Raw genomic sequence first — 15,011 nt, forward strand, 5'->3', positions numbered from 1 at the left:
CTTGGCTTATTTCTTCACCTTTTTTTTTTTTTTTTTTTTTTTATTTCAATAACTTTATTCATAAGTGCATAAGTTCATCAGTCGTTTAGAACGCCATTTGTTTCGGTCTTTCCTTTACTCATTCCCGTTAAAGGTGGCCATAGACGTAACAATTATGATCTTTCTTGAAACAAACTATCTTTCTTGGAAAGATCTTTTCCAATACACATGTGTAGAGCTGAATCGTCGGATATACAAGTAGAAACAATAGAATTCTACCTGTATCTGACGATTTCAGCTCTAACAATGGCTGATGTTCGGGGGAACCTTCAAAGGCACCTGATCAAAATTTTCCATCCAGCCGATCGACGAGCCAACCGAAGTCTTCTGCTGATATCAGTCGGCTCTTTTCTCCCCATACACGCACCAAATATTGTACAAAAATTTGTTTTGTACGATATTATCTGTGCGTCTATGGCCACCTTTAGTAGTGTAAAGGTTAAAAGCTCAGCTCCGGCTCACTTGCTGAAGCCAGGAGAAGCAAAGTTTTACTAGCAGAGTTCATATAGTAACTACTGTAGTCAAGACTAGGGCTAGGATATTTCGGTGCGATCGACGTGCTACAGAAAAACGCAGGCGTCACGTAGGATGCAACAGAAATAAGGTAAGTAATAACCTTGTCGGATGGTGTCGCAGCGTTGATCCGTCACTACTGTCTGATGCAGTTGTGACACGTCGGATCAACGATGCGACTTCAACATTTACAATCTCTTGCCTTAAGAGACGCCTACGGTTTACGCAAGCGTGCCGGATCGCGCCGAAATAGTCAGTGTAGTTCCTCACTAAAGTTCTTGCGCATGCTCCTGAAATATAACTTTTGAAGTGCGCATACTTTACTCTTCAAGAGCCAAAGCAAATTTTGAAGGGAGGGGAGAAGAGTAAGCCAGCGAGGGAGAAGGTATGCCGAGTGGTTAATGGTATGATGCAGACTAGATGTTAACCTTCGCACAACCAGAATGGCAGCTATTTAGAGCGCAGAGAGGCTGTTTAGTGATTGCATTTTTGCCTGGCGTCTTTACATGTCCTTTAAGAATGCAGGCTTTGTATATTTAAATGGTTTCCTTTTGTAGTCCATCTGAGCCAGCCAATGATCTATTCAAATGCTCATTTGTGATCTCGTTTTGTAAACTTTACCTTTCATACATGTCTGCCGCTTTTCAGAAAAGCACCTGCCAACTTCAGTCCAAAGTGGGAGGATCTTTGTCCTTATCGGCCATCAGTTAATTACAATCTGACACTGGCCTTGAAACTAGAAATAATGTCACATATGGGAAAACTATTGGTCCACTTCTAAGTAGGGCAGAGAGTTCTAGGTGCTTACATTTTGAAACATGGAAAGGCTAGAAGTTAGGCTGTCTACCAATTGTTTGGAACTTAATCACCCTTGGGGGGTTGACTGGCACCTTTATTGTATAATAATATTGATCATATACCCAACCCCCCTATGAAAGACATTGGCTTGGGGAGCCCCACCATTGGGGCTTTGGGGAGCCCCACCATTGGGGCTTTGGGGAGCCCCACCATTGGGGCTTTGGGGAGCTCCACCATTGGGGCTTTGGGGAGCCCCTTCCTCCCTGGAATTGCAGTTTTTTTTTTTTTTTTTTTTTTTTTTAATTCATACTGAGGTGCAAAATATACAGGTGAAACCCTGTTACATAAACATCATAATGAACAAAATGACTATAGTGATGAGCAGTGATGGCAGGTTGCAGCACCTATACTTGCTTCTACAATCTTTACACACTGCATTTACTCTATGTGGAATATAATCTTTTCCAAAAAGTTCTGTATCACAAGTCATGGTATATCATGTGAAAGCATTAGCTGGTAGAGCTTTGCTTACTCTACATGCTATTTGGGGTTCCGCATCTCCCATTGATTTTCTTGTTACTGGGAGCACTGTTATCACCTTAATTAAAGTTGCCCTTTGCTGCAGTATGAAACCTATTTTGTTTTTGTTTGTTTTTTTTTCCCCTCTAGAAAAAAACTGACATGCTTAACTGTCTGCTGCCAATAAAGTGATTGAGAGTGGAATGCCTAGTCTCCTATGTTTTATTCAGAAATACCGTTCCTACAGAATATTGTGTTCTGCATAAGAACTGGCAGTATAATTTGAAATTCATGCAGTTCCATGGCAGTCTGGTTGTACTTGTGTAATAATGTTGATTTGTGGAAGATTCTGCCTGACGCTTTGTGCCCATTTATAGAACGAAGTCTTAGGGGCAGATTTATCAAGGGTCAAATTTCCAAGTGGAAAATTCTTCGAAATTCGACCATCGAATAGAATCCTCCGACATGCGAATTCGAAGTCGGAGGATTTTATTCATCGTACGATTGCACTCGAATCGTACGAATTTCCTTCGATACCCAAAAACTTAGAAATATGCTCTGGCAGGTCCCCATAGGCTAACATAGCACTTAGGCAGGTTTAAGTTGGCCAAGTATTGAAGTCAAAGTTTTTTTTAAAGAGCCAGTACTTCGACTATCGAATGGTCAAATATTCAAACTGTTTTTACGTCGAATCGAAGTAAATTCGAAGTCGTAGTATCCTATTCGATGGTTGAAGTATCCAAAAAAAATTACTTCGAAATTCGAACTTTTTGTACTAAGAAAATTCACTCGAACCTTAGTAAATATGCCCCATAAAGTATAGGTGAAATAATATTATGATTTGGTTTTTATACTAGCACAACCATATCATACCTCTAGCAGGGAAGATCTGTGCCATGAAAGATGCCCCATTGGCTCCCTCTCCTCATCTGCTCAATCACTGCACATTAGTGATGTGCGGGTCGAGTTTTTTTTAATTCTATTTTTTTGTGACCCACACCCGTCGGCCTCCCTTCTATTTATAGGCCCGCGCTACTTTGTGTTGATGACATCACAAAAGGGGTGGGGTGAGTGCGCGCCTATAAAAACAGAAGCAGAAAGCCAGCAGTGTAAGGCCGCGGGTGGGAAGAGCAGGCAGAAGAGCTCAACCTGAACCCCGCTTGCAACCCAAGAATGGAGTGCTGAAATCGATCTGAACCTGCCCAACCCATGGGTTTTGGGCCAGCCCGCACAGCACTACTGCACATGTTCTGGGCTGCTGTGACTTACAAGAGCTTAGGGATCAACCGACTAAATATATAAAATGTTATTTCTGCTTGCTTTTCGGCAGCCCTAAGCTCAGCGTGTCAACAGCTGTTCAGCGCACACTGAGCATGTGCAGTGTCAACACTCAAAAGATGGTTTCATTGCACAAGATGGTGAGCTTCTGTGCACAGCTGTGAAGGCTGGATTATTACTGTCACAGGGCTGCTCAACCTCTCTGCCGGTAATTAAGATAAGTACATAAAATGCAGCAGTTCCAGCCTAAATACATTTTAGACCGGTTTGTGTTTTTTTTTTTATTATTTGCAATTAGTTTTCATTTTTTTTTTTTATTTATGATTTTTGTTTTAGCTTTTTATTCAGCAGCTCTCCAGTTTGCCAGGTCATCAATCTGGTTGCTAGGGTCCAAATTACTCCAGCAACTACGCATTTATTTGAACAAGAGACTTGATTATGAAAAAGCACATCTGAATAGAAAGATTAGTAATAATACAGTTCTAGCCTTACAAAGCATTTGTTTTTAAGTGGGGCCCCCATTTGAAAGCTGGAAAGAGTCAGAAGAAGGCAAATAATTAAAAACTATATAAAAGAAAAAATGAAATAATGAAGACCAATCGGAAAGTTGCTTAGAATAAACCATTTTATGACCTACTAAAAGCTAACTTTAAGGTGAACCACCTCTTTAAAGGAAAACTATACCCCCAAAATGAACACTTAAGCAACAGTTCATATCATATTAAGTGGCATATTAAAGAATCTTACCAAACTGGAATATATATTTAAGTAAATATTGCCCTTTTACATCTCTTGCCTTGAGCCACCATTTCGTGATGGTCTGTGTGCTGCCTCAGAGATCACCTGAAAATACTACAACTCTTAACTGTAACAGGAAGAAGTGTGGAAGCAAAAGACAGAACTCTGTCTGTTAATTGGCTCATGTGACCTAACATGTATGGTTTGTTGGTATGTTTGTGAGTACAGTGAATCGTACGATCCCAGGGGGCGGTCCTTACTATTTAAAATTATAGAAGCTTACAAAGCCATATACGGCGGTGCGTAAGATAAACATAATTAGTTGCAACAACAAAAAGTTTTTAAAGATCTTATTTTCGCACACTGTAGATTGCTTCATGTAATATATTAATCAAAATTAATTAATCCTCAGAGAACCCAAAAATTGTTGATTTGATTTTTTGAGGTTTTTTAATTCCAAGTACAAAAACAGTGAAAATTGCTGTACAAATATCAATTTAATAAATACAATTAATTATACCACAATTCATGTATATATAGCACCATATATGGTTTGCACCATATTTTTAAAAGAATAATTTAACTGCTAATCTTAGATTATGCAGATAATGAGGCTTGGAGGAGACGTTTTAAAAACGCATCATTTGGATCAGCATTCCTTGTTTGTCAAATTGACTTATGTCCATGGTATTGACCTGCTTAAGTAAAAGTCACAATGAAGCACTTGTTAGAGGTTTTAAACATTGTATGCAGGACATATTCACTTTGTTGCTGATAATGAGAAACAATGTAGCAGAGTGTGGAAATATATTCAAAACACTTGCAGCCGTAAATACGAAGAGCTGTTTTTACCCATATTGGATTCGTCCGAATGTTTACTTTCTAAAAATATATGTCTTTTAGGTAAAATGGACTTTTTTGCAGCTTTTACCACACATAAAACTGATGATGTGTTCATGGAGTAGTGTAAATGTAAGCCATGAAATTAGAATGCACACGTTTTGGAGACCATAAATGCTACATACTTGGGTAAACGCATACACATTGGGCATCAATCTGTTAAAAACTGGAAAAACCATAAGGATGGGTGGGATGGATCAAGCCGCACCTTTGTTGGGTACCCAGCTGGGTTACCCTCGGACTGCCTGCTCGGCCAGGAAATCAGGGACTTTTTGCCCAAAACCAGACCACTTTGCAGGTATTCCTCGGGTACCTGACCCGATGCAGGACTCTACTTAATAAAATGAGAGCAGGGCTGCACAGGGGGTACTGCTGTACCGGGCCTAAAGGGAGCCCCAGCTGTGCTGCACTTTTCGGAGTAGCTGGGCCCCCGTTGACAGCGTCAAAGCCATGCCACCTATTCTGAAGGCCCAAACCACTGAAGTCCTGAAGCTGCGAAATGACCCAATGTCACAAAAGGAGCTGAACTTGAATTCCAGAAGCTGCAAAAAGACCAGAAAGGAGTTGAAGTTGACGTTGTGGGTATCCACATCTTTTTAGTGTAAAGATTCTGATATATAATTCAAGTGAACCCTGATATTGTTGACCCATAATGTGGTTTAATGGTTCATGGCACACACAGGTATCAATGTCAAAGTAATAGGAGGGGGGAGGTCATCAAGTATAATTTAAAAAAATTAGGTGTGAACAGTTGAGGGTGAGGACTTACAAGGTAATAATGTCAGAGATATTACCTGAGCCACAAGCAAAGTTAAGACAGCAGGAGTTTAGGGAGAGAGATTGGTGTAGGGAGGAGGATTTTGGTTTTCTGGGGAACTGGACTGATTTCTCAGTTGGCTACAGGCTCTTTGCCAGGGATGAGCTGCACCTCATTGATGATGGGACAGTGGTTTTGGGGGAGAAGATGGCTAGAGGAGATTTTGAACTAGGCATGTGAGGGTGGGGGGTGCGGTAAGGGTTGACAGATTAGATGAGGTAGTGGGCATTGTAAGGCAAAATGGGGAAGGAGACTTGTTTGTAAAAAAAAAAATTGTCACAACGATTCCAGTATTAAATGTATGTTTTCAAATGAAAGGAGTCTGACTGGTAAAAAGGAAGAGCTGGTGGTGCTGGCGTTGGAGGGGGAATTTGATGTAATTGGTGTTGCTGAAACATGGCTGAATGAGTCGCATGACTGGGAAGTTAATATCAGTGACTATTCTTTATTTTGGAAGGACAGAGCCAATAGAAAAGGAGGAGAGGCATGTCTGTTTGTTAGGCAGGATTTAAAAGCAAATATAAAGGAGGAGGTGATGTTGGGAAATAAGGGAGCTGAATCCTTATGGGTGGAGCTTTTCACTGATTGTAAATACTCCAGCAAATTAATTGTAGGGGTCGCAATAGACTTCCTTATGTAAGGGAAGGGAAGGCTAAGCTCCTGGTGCAATAATCCCTCGATAGGCTTTACAAATAAAACAGGACTCCAGCCTATGGAGGGATCACCCCCAGCCCAGCGGCTTTAGGGAGCTTTTAGCTGCTTATAGTTTGCGTGCAGATTCTTTTCACTGATACCGGTACATTCCTGTTTTTATAGGAACTTGTCAGTATCACTTTAATAATCCAGATATTGACTGGAGCAACAGTACTGCCAGGACAGTTAATGGCAACAAGTTTATAAACTTGTTGCATGACAATTTTATGGCACAGGTTGTAGAGGAGCCAATCAGAAACCATGCTGTACTAGATCTAGTGATCTCTAATGACCCAGAACTTATAGCAAATGTGCCAGTCATTGAACCCCTGGGCAATAGTGACCATAATCTGATATCATTTAATTTCTAGTACAGATCAAAAATATACTGGGGCAAAAACCCCCCCCCCTGAAATTTATGCCTTAAGAGCATAGAATGGGGCATTATACTTTCTGCTAACACCATATGTAGCTTAATTTGAAAGTAAAGACGTTGGACGTTGATGGGGGGGGGGTAAAAGCATATAAAAACTACAAATAAGTGAACAACACCTACACAGAGCTGAAAATGCAATAGATTGGCTAAAAATGCAAAAAAAAAAAAAATGGCTAAAAATGCACCAAAATAATCAAAATTGTAATATAGTCACCATAATAACATACAAAAGTGGGACTTGGATTTTTACAATTGCGTGCTATTCTCATATTTACCAAGTTACTGTTATCTTGTGTCAGGGAGCTGTTATCTGGTTACTTTATTATTGTTCTGTTAATCAGCTGCTGTGGGGGGGGGGTTAGGGAGAGCGATGGTATCGGTTCAACTGGCAGTGCAGCAGTATTAGTAATTGCCTAAAGAGCATAAGTCACATGACTGAGGGCACCTGGGAAACGAACATGTCTATCCAATGTCAGATTTCAAAATCTAAAAAAAAAATCTGTTCTGCTCTTTTGAAAAATGGATTTAAGTAGAGAATTCTGCTGAAGCAGCACTATTAACCATCCATTTTCAAATATGGCAAAGGTATAGTCCGTGTCTGGTGTCCTATGTCAATGTCAGTGAGAGGCAAACCTATAGTATTGACATTTTACCCGCTATTGAATCCTATTGGCTAATAGACCAAACACATGTATGTGTAATGTATTTTGATATGCTGAGTGGAAAAAGGGTTATTTGAAGTATGCACATTTGCTTCTTGACATTTCCATACCATAACCTAGTGAAGTTTGGTGATGAAGAAGGCCGGTACTTTTCCTTTAAAAACAAATAAATCCCCACTGAGCTGTACCACATATTTACCAGTAGGTGTCAGCGATGTCTCACTGTAGGTCTCAGTCTTTACCTGAGATGTAAATGTTTTCTCTTGCCCGTTTCTCACTGCATATTAAATGCCCGTATTGCGCATGCTACATGGTATGATGGGGGGCTACTTGCTTGTCAATGGAAAGTGGAGAGAACTCCATTGTTAAGGAGGGAGAATGATTCACTCTAGTGGGCCAAATATATATATATATATATATATATATATATATATATTAGTAACTAAGAATGTCCAACTTGTGCAGCTGTCTTTTGGATGAGAAATGATCCCTTCCTTTGTTATTTGGAAGGAACTGACAGATAGTTGCCATCTCCTGTTTAATGTATAAAGAACGTACGGGTCATAAAGCTCCAGTATATAGAATTAATGGTGTTATAATGTCAACTACTACAGAGGTAGGGGACTGGGGAGTCATTACTTCTGGTGATTTAAATCGAGTTCAGCAGCATAGGGAAGCGGCAGAATATTAGGATGTATGGCAGAAAGTTTCTGGCAGGATGAGAGAAGCAGCGATGTGGGTTTATGGATCCCCGGTGAGGCCGCACGTACAGAACTGTATTCACTTCCAGACACCAAGTGAGGTTTATGTACAGACAAGTGGTGAGTTTAAAGGAAAAATAAATTCAGTTTTTTGTAGGGCAGCCCTGTGCCTTTATAAAACACCATGGCAGCTGTTAATAAACCAGTTTATTGGGCTATTTTTGTGCACAGGCATTTGCCTCCAGCCAATTCTACTGCAGGGAGTTTGTCCCTTACCTCTAGTTCTGTCCTATCAGTTCTTATATGTGAACTCAGCAGCACTAGCCTCAATATAAAATATACCCCTGTGCAGTCATGTGATCACTTATAGAAACAATATTCACCTGTATTAACTTAACTGCCAACAATATAGTCATCATGGCTTTTCTGCACATTGGGGGTTTAACTTTGGGTGGTTTCAGCTCATGGTGCTGCAGCTGTTGCTAATCAAAGAACGACAGTTGCTGTCAGAGCATGCTGGGAATTGTAGTTATGTAACAGCTGGAACTCTAGCACGGACATTTAGAAAAAAAAAGATGTATAGAACGCCACCCAATTTATTTTTGCAAATAGCTAAACAATTCTGCCCATTTCATTATTATTAAGCTACCCTGTGCTGCTTGTAGCAAGGGAGGTAGAATTTATTGGGACTGTGTAATAGGTCCCTCCATGCACTCGTGTGGAATTGTTGGAGCAAACAGAACCAGCGCAGCCTAATTACAGATTTGTTTGTTTATGGAGCTGTCTGCTTAGGGAGCACTGGGCCATGAAACTCTCATTAGGTAACAGTTTATTCTCAGTGCATGTTAATTTGTTAGTGAAATACATAACTGGGGAACAGCCATTCAACTGCCAACTGGGTGTATCTGTATTACATACAGCTGTATTATACACGGAGCAGGGGAGAGTATCTGTTTTATACACGGAGCAGGGGAGAGTATCTGTTTTATACACGGAGCAGGGGAGAGTATCTGTATTATACACGGAGCAGGGGAGAGTATCTGTTTTATACACGGAGCAGAGGAGAGTATCTGTATTATACACGGAGCAGGGGAGAGTATCTGTTTTATACACGGAGCAGGGGAGAGTATCTGTATTATACACGGATCAGGGGAGAGTATCTGTATTATACACTTATACATGGAGCAGGGGTGGGTATCTGTATTATATGCAGAACAGGTAAGAGTGTCTGTATTAAACACAGCATGGGAGAGTATCTGTATTATACACGGAGCAGGGGAGAGTATCTGTATTATACACGGAGCAAGGGAGGGTATCTGTATTATACACAGGTCAGCGGAGAGTATCCATATTATACACAGAGCAGAGGAGAGTATCTGTATTATACACTTATACACTGAGCAGGGGAGGGTATCTGTATTATACTCGGAGCAGGGGAGAGTGTCTGTATTAAACACAGCATGGGAGAGTATCTGTATTATACAGGGAGCAGGGGAGAGTATCTGTATTATACACTGAGCAGGGGAGGGTATCTGTAGAGCAGGGGAGAGTATCTGTATTATACACAGAGCAGGGGAGAGTATCTGTATTATACACTGAGCAGGGGAGAGTATCTGTATTATACACAGAGCAGGGGAGAGTGTCTGTATTAAACACAGCATGGGAGAGTATCTGTATTATACACGGAGCAGGGGAGAGTATCTGTATTATACACGGAGCAGGGGAGAGTATCTGTATTATACACAGAGCAGGGGAGGGTATCTGTATTATACATGTAAGGGGTAGGTTGTGTTACTCATGCCAAACATAAAGCAAATAGTATGTATCTGTATGTAACCATTGTATATTTACCTTTTAAATCTGTTTGATAAAGCTACTGTACATAAGGAAAATGTCAGTATTGTAGTCAGAAATGGTGTATATTTTAACATGCAATGTTAAGCAGACATTATAAGTTATTTGTGACATATTTTCATTTTCTAATGCCTAGTAAAGAACAGCAGTGGGTAATGGCAGATATATTTCAGAGCCTTAATCCAGGAAATGTACTGAATAATGTACTGTATAACATGCCATCCTATAAAATGCAAACTGAACATTGGGAAGAGCAGTATTAGTGCTGTGGAGGCTGCATGTGATCAGCAGATGAGAGGCACATGGACAGACTGAGGACCAGCACATGCAAAGGAAGTGATACAGCAGTGACTGGAGACCTGAGAGGGTATAAAAGGAGTTACAGGTACCTGAGAGAGGGACTGTCTGGACCAGGTAGCAGGACTGCAGCAGTGCAAAGACAATCAAACAAGTTTCTGTACAGGGAAAGGAGCAGAGCCGGAATAGCTGAGCAGCAGAATTGAACTGCATTGGTAAAAGAGCTGAGAGGCCTCCAGCACCAGAAGCAGGCAATGGACAGAGGATTATTTCAGGCAGCTGTGGAATACTAATCCTGATGGGTCCAGATAATAGGTGAGCAACTGTACCAGCTTGTACCCCAAGTCTTCACATTATCAAGGAATCATTAACCCTTGTTGTCCAATGAGATAAAGGTTTCTTCTAATCTCTTTTGCATGCATGCATTTTAGTCAGTTCTGGCCAGAACTTTGAACTGTCCTCCCAGCAGCATCCTTTCCTTTTCTTCTCAGATGGCCCCATCTTGGAACCAGTTAATGTGCCAATTACCCAGAGACAAGTTTAGCAATTCTTTTGCCAAAGTCTTCAATGGACACTAAAGTTTGCTAGGCACTAGGTTTAAGAACTCATTGTGGACACCACACTTATTAAGTGCCTCCTTCTGTCACAAAGACTGCCACAAACCCCTGCTGTTCTCATCTCATAACCGGAACCTCTTACAACCATTCGATTCAGGTCCCGCAACCCAAGTGACTGTACTAAGTGGGCTCCTGGGTGATGATGCAAATATATAATCCAGTATTTAATGCAGTTTGTCCTCTTATATTAAAGTTGTAGGCACAGGTTCTGTTAAGATATTTTAGGATTACTTTGTATTATTAAAATGTTGAACATTGTTATATGTTAATGAAAGAAAAGGGGTTATCTATAATTCTTCCTAAGTGAAATAAGAAATAGAAGCTAACTGCTATTCCGTGAGTTATTAAGCATGTTATGTATTGTGTCTATATAGTATATGGCTATATCAAGTAATATTATATGCACACTGTTCAGACACTGCTGTGAATGTTAACAGTGGAGGTTATGTCTGTTGGCTACATAAGTAAAATGGTAATTATTTTTTTTGTAAAAACCAGTAAACTGCAGTTAAGCTTCCAGTGTTGTTCTTTATTTTTGGTATCACCAATCATTTGGTAAATCAGCAACTGTGAACCTAACAGGGATTCTTCCAACTCCATATTTGCTATAAGGAGAAGCAACATATAAAAGACAATATAAGGCTAATACATTTGACAAAGAAGTAAAGCATATTTGGTGGTGACATAGTCCTTACATAATTTGGCGCTGCGAGCAGGGTATTGCTTGCTTTGCCCTTTAGGAAAAGATGGAAAGATCCGGCAGTTCACAAGCTGAACCAGCTAGTGGAACCACCATGACAATGTTACCTATGCCTATGATTGGAGTGACAAAGTTCAGCGGTACTAATATGGATATCAGTGAATGGGCAGAACAATTGAAAAGTACAGGCCCGTTTATACCGGCTACCAACTGAGTTTCATGCAGATTTAGCACTGAATTCACTTGAAGGAGATGCAAGGAAAACAGTGCTTCTTATTCCAGAAGAGGATCGGGGTACTCTTGGAGAGATTATAGGGCATCTTGAAACATTGTATGGTGATACAACATCAGCAACTGCTTTGAGAAAAAAACTTTTTACTCGGGCTCAAAGGGAAGGGGAGTCACTGCAACAATTTGCTCTAGCATTACAAGAAATTTGGGAGAAATTAAGAAGGAAGGAAAACCGTGGCCTAGGGGAAGAGGATAGATTGCTACGAGACCAATTTGTAGCTGGGCTACGCAGTGTTCCCTTAAAACAAGCCTTAAAAGAGAGAGTCAGGGCTCAGCCTGACCTCACATTCCTTAAAATGCAAAAAGAGGCCATAGAGAGGGTGCAGGAAGATGATATTGGGGCCTATACAGTTATGCAACAAATGACAATGCAGCCATCTCAGGCATCTATTACAGCACCTCCCAGTAATGCTTTAGAAGGACTTGTGAAAGGATTACAAGAAAGTGTTTTGGCACTGAAGAGAGAAGTTGCTGACCTAAGAAGGGAAGTGAATGTCCCAGTCCGATATGGGGCAAAGCCTGCAAATAGATACAAATTCCAATCTGGGAACAACCCCCGACATTGTTGGGAGTGTGGAGATTTAGGGCATCTGGCCCGAACATGCCCCAAGGCATTACCTGAATCAGGGAACTCATCTTTAAACTGACTGATCCTGCTGTTGAGGGCCAAACAGTGGGGGTTATTGAAAAAGGTCCCATGAACAGATTTGGGAAAGTAGCTGGGGAATGCCCCTATGTTATGGCAATAATAGGAGGACAAAAAGTTAACTGTTTAATTGATACTGGCTCACAAGTTTCTACAATGACACTAGACTATTTCTCTGAACACTTACCAGGGACAGCTACCAGCCTTTTGCCAAATATTAAACTAAGAGCTGCTAATAATCTACCAATTCCAGTGGCAGGGCTTATCTGGTGCGATGTAACAATTTTTGGGCAACAATTGCAGAACAAAGGTATTATTCTAGTGCAGGATGCAACTCCATCTGATGTGCCAGTTGTCTTGGGTATGAATATTCTGCAAGATATAGATAGTATCCTCTTCAAAAATCATGGCCATCAGTACTGGCAGCTGGTGACCAAACATGTTCCAGAACAACAGTTATTACATCGACTTAAAAAATCTTGCAGCCAGCAGCAGTGCCTACAGAACTCTACAGGTAAAATTGGAGTAGTGCGAACCCCCTTCAGAAAAATCATAGAAATTCCTTCAAGACATGAATTGGTTATTCCACTGCAGGTAGGAAGTTATAGAGTATTGCGCCAGGCAGTGGTTATGGTGGAACCATCAAATCTATCAGCAATAAAAGGGGAAGTGGTAGTAGCTCGTTCGCTTAATACAGTAAAAGATGGAAAGGTGTTTGTCCGTTTGACAAATTTGGGTGAAGGAACTGTTCGTTTACCACGTAACATCATAATTGCTGAAGTACATCCAATTATACCCACCAAATTGTGATAGAGGAAGGACCAACCTTGGAAGCATGGACTCTTCAGCAACTATTAGCAACTGCTGATAATGTTGGTTTTGATTCCAGCAGTAATCTGACTGAACAAGAAATAGAGCACATAATTAAGGATGTTAAAATTCAAGAGAACATCTTGGAACCTAATAAGCTACAGGCAGTAAATGAACTACTGCGGCAGAATATCTCTATTTTCTCCAGACATGATGATGATTACGGATTTACAACAGCCATAACTCATCCTATTCATACTTCTGAGGCTGCCCCTATTCGGGAGCGATATCGACACATTCCCCCTCCTCTATATCAAGAAGTAAAAGTTCTTATTAAGAAAATGTTGGACACCCATGTAATCCGAGAAAGTAAAAGTCCATGGGCGGCACCAATTGTTTTAGTGAGAAAGAAAGATGGGAGTTTGCGCTTCTGTGTCGACTATCGGAAATTAAATTCATGTACTCATAGGGATGCATACCCCCTTCCTAGAGTGGACGAATCTCTGATGGCCCTCTCTCAAGCTCAGTACTTTTCCACACTTGATTTGGCCAGTGGTTACTGGCAGGTAGCAGTAAAAGAGGATGATAAAGAAAAGACAGCCTTTGTGACCCCCATGGGGCTTTATGAATTCAATAGAATGCCTTTTGGATTAACAAATGCTCCAGGCACATTCCAGAGGCTCATGGAACGATGCCTTGGGGATCAGAATTTTGAATCTGTTTTAATCTATTTGGATGATATTATCATCTTTTCAAAAAGCTTTGATGAACATTTGGAGCACCTAAAAAAGGTTTTCCATAGGCTTCACCAATATGGTCTAAAATTAAAACCACGGAAATGTCACCTGTTTCAAACCAAGATAGCCTATCTGGGTCATGTAGTCAGTGCTCAAGGGGTTACCCCAGATCCAGAAAAAGTACGAGCAGTTCAAGAGTGGATGATACCCAAGACTGTGACTGAATTGAGGTCATTTCTAGGATTGGTGGGATATTATCGACGTTTTATAAAGCATTTTGCCCAGATTGCTGCCCCTTTGCACCAATTATTATGTGGATATCCTGGAACTAATAAGAAGAACCAAAAGGTAGTAGATATTTCTGCTGAATGGAAGGAGACACAACAAAAATCCTTCCTTGCTCTGAAACAAGAATTAGTTTCAGCTCCAGTTCTAGCATATGCCAACTATCACTTACCATTCTTGGTGTATACAGATGGAAGTCTTCAGGGATTGGGTGCAGTACTATCTCAAAAACAGGATGGACAAGAAAGGGTTATTGCCTATGCCAGTCGCAGTTTAAGGCCATCAGAGCGCAATGCTGAAAACTACAGTTCTTTTAAGCTTGAACTATTAGCGGTAGTATGGGCTGTAACGGAGAAATTTTCTGAATACTTAATTAACAGCACATTTGAGGTTTTGACAGACAATAACCCATTAGCTTATTTGCAAACTGCCAAGCTAGGGGCTTTAGAACAACGCTGGGTAGCTCGTTTAGCTAGATTCAATTTTGTAATAAAATATCGTCCAGGAAAGAGCAATACCAATGCAGATGCTTTGTCTCGACACCCGTGTGATACACCTGTTGGAGAACTTGATGTTGAAAGAGAATGTATTGAGTTACCCCCAGTCAATGCTCCCGCATATTACCTTGGTACCACATGTTTTATACAAAATACCCATTCTACGTCTGAGATGCATACCCA

The sequence above is a fragment of the Xenopus laevis genome, chromosome 9_10L (genome assembly GCF_017654675.1).
Source record: "Xenopus laevis strain J_2021 chromosome 9_10L, Xenopus_laevis_v10.1, whole genome shotgun sequence".
Classification (NCBI taxonomy): Eukaryota; Metazoa; Chordata; class Amphibia; order Anura; family Pipidae; genus Xenopus; species Xenopus laevis.